The sequence below is a fragment of the Ambystoma mexicanum genome, unplaced genomic scaffold, assembly GCF_040938575.1.
Source record: "Ambystoma mexicanum isolate Mex_15411 unplaced genomic scaffold, UKY_AmexF1_1 Mex_scaf1, whole genome shotgun sequence".
NCBI classification, from domain to species: domain Eukaryota; kingdom Metazoa; phylum Chordata; class Amphibia; order Caudata; family Ambystomatidae; genus Ambystoma; species Ambystoma mexicanum.
The window spans coordinates 4189228-4191964 of record NW_027182324.1 but is presented as its reverse complement, the minus strand read 5'-3'; the positions used below and the strand labels follow the sequence as shown (position 1 = coordinate 4191964).

General features: G+C 41.0%; 1 non-coding gene across 1 annotated transcript; it reads right to left on the bottom strand.

The window, feature by feature from the left end:
• Positions 1 to 2067: 2067 nt before the first annotated feature.
• On the bottom strand, positions 2068 to 2141 carry TRNAT-AGU (transfer RNA threonine (anticodon AGU)). The gene has a single exon. It is a non-coding gene; the product is annotated as a tRNA-Thr (tRNA).
• Positions 2142 to 2737: the final 596 nt, after the last annotated feature.

The window sequence follows — 2737 nt, the reverse complement described above, 5'->3', positions numbered from 1 at the left end:
CCTTTATTGACCAGTGAGGTAGCCATGTATGGAGGTGCTGTAGAGTGAAAATCAAGTTTCAAATGGGCAGTGATCCCTGTGACTGGATAGCTCAGTCGGTAGAGCATCAGACTTTTAATCTGAGGGTCCAGGGTTCAAGTCCCTGTTCAGGCGTACCTTTGCTTCTTTTACAAAAAATTAAGCAGGAAATATGAATTGCTCATTCTAATATGTGCTATTTCTGATGGCATCGCAACCTTGGGCAATATGACTCTAAGGTAGTGGAGTCCAGAGTTCTTGGATGCTTTGCCAACATATCAAGCCTGACTGTGCTTCTAAATAGCATGAAATAGCAATCTTTGTACAAAGTTTTAATATTGGGGAGACAGATTGGTCGAAAAAAAGCAGACATGCGCTGCTGAGATTCTAACTCAGGATCTCCTGTTTACTAGACAGGCGCTTTAACCAACTAAGCCACAGCACCTTTTTTGCATCTGGTCTCCTTTCCTTCCTCGTGTAATCATTTAGAAGTGAAATCCACTTTTTTAAGGCTGGGCTTCTGTTGCAATATAACTTTTCAAAATGTTTTCCAATTGACTGAAACTCCATTGCACAAAACGAGCATGTCATTAATCGTCGATTTAGAGTGGACTGCATTGCCCAGTGTGTGCATTGAGGAGCACATGTTCGTATTTACTGGGGAGCAAGTTTGCACTCATGAATGTGGCAAAACATTCAAATCCGTAAGTGGGTGAACATTAAAGTCCTAGATGCTGCAAATCTCTATATCTGGATACGGAATGACTGAAAAAAGTTATGTCTCCAGTGTCAAAATGTGTGTAATGCACTAGTAATTCATTTCCTTTATTGACCAGTGAGGTAGCCATGTATGGAGGTGCTGTAGAGTGAAAATCAAGTTTCAAATGGCAGTGGTCCATGTGCATGGATAGCTCAGTCGGTAGAGCATCAGACTTTTAATCTGAGGGTCCAGGGTTCAAGTCCCTGTTCAGGCGTACCTTTGCTTCTTTTACAAAAAATTAAGCAGGAAATATGAATTGCTCATTCTAATATGTGCTATTTCTGATGGCATCGCAACCTTGGGCAATATGACTCTAAGGTAGTGGAGTCCAGAGTTCTTGGATGCTTTGCCAACATATCAAGCCTGACTGTGCTTCTAAATAGCATGAAATAGCAATCTTTGTACAAAGTTTTAATATTGGGGAGACAGATTGGTCGAAAAAAAGCAGACAGGCGCTGCTGAGATTCTAACTCAGGATCTCCTGTTTACTAGACAGGCGCTTTAACCAACTAAGCCACAGCACCTTTTTTGCATCTGGTCTCCTTTCCTTCCTCATGTAATCATTTAGAAGTGAAATCCACTTTTTTAAGGCTGGGCTTCTGTTGCAATATAACTTTTCAAAATGTTTTCCAATTGACTGAAACTCCATTGCACAAAACGAGCATGTCATTAATCGTCGATTTAGAGTGGACTGCATTGCCCAGTGTGTGCATTGAGGAGCACATGTTCGTATTTACTGGGGAGCAAGTTTGCACTCATGAATGTGGCAAAACATTCAAATCCGTAAGTGGGTGAACATTAAAGTCCTAGATGCTGCAAATCTCTATATCTGGATACGGAATGACTGAAAAAAGTTATGTCTCCAGTGTCAAAATGTGTGTAATGCACTAGTAATTCATTTCCTTTATTGACCAGTGAGGTAGCCATGTATGGAGGTGCTGTAGAGTGAAAATCAAGTTTCAAATGGCAGTGATCCATGTGCCTGGATAGCTCAGTCGGTAGAGCATCAGACTTTTAATCTGAGGGTCCAGGGTTCAAGTCCCTGTTCAGGCGTACCTTTGCTTCTTTTACAAAAAATTAAGCAGGAAATATGAATTGCTCATTCTAATATGTGCTATTTCTGATGGCATCGCAACCTTGGGCAATATGACTCTAAGGTAGTGGAGTCCAGAGTTCTTGGATGCTTTGCCAACATATCAAGCCTGACTGTGCTTCTAAATAGCATGAAATAGCAATCTTTGTACAAAGTTTTAATATTGGGGAGACAGATTGGTCGAAAAAAAGCAGACAGGCGCTGCTGAGATTCGAACTCAGGATCTCCTGTTTACTAGACAGGCGCTTTAACCAACTAAGCCACAGCACCTTTTTTGCATCTGGTCTCCTTTCCTTCCTCATGTAATCATTTAGAAGTGAAATCCACTTTTTTAAGGCTGGGCTTCTGTTGCAATATAACTTTTCAAAATGTTTTCCAATTGACTGAAACTCCATTGCACAAAACAAGCATGTCATTAATCGTCGATTTAGAGTGGACTGCATTGCCCAGTGTGTGCATTGAGGAGCACATGTTCGTCTTTACTGGGGAGCAAGTTTGCACTCATGAATGTGGCAAAACATTCAAATCCGTAAGTGGGTGAACATTAAAGTCCTAGATGCTGCAAATCTCTATATCTGGATACGGAATGACTGAAAAAAGTTATGTCTCCAGTGTCGAAATGTGTGTAATGCACTAGTAATTCATTTCCTTTATTGACCAGTGAGGAAGCCATGTATGGAGGTGCTGTAGAGTGAAAATCAAGTTTCAAATGGGCAGTGATCCCTGTGCCTGGATAGCTCAGTGGGTAGAGCATCAGACTTTTAATCTGAGGGTCCAGGGTTCAAGTCCCTGTTCAGGCGTACCTTTGCTTCTTTTACAAAAAATTAAGCAGGAAATATGAATTGCTCATTCTAATATGTGCTGTT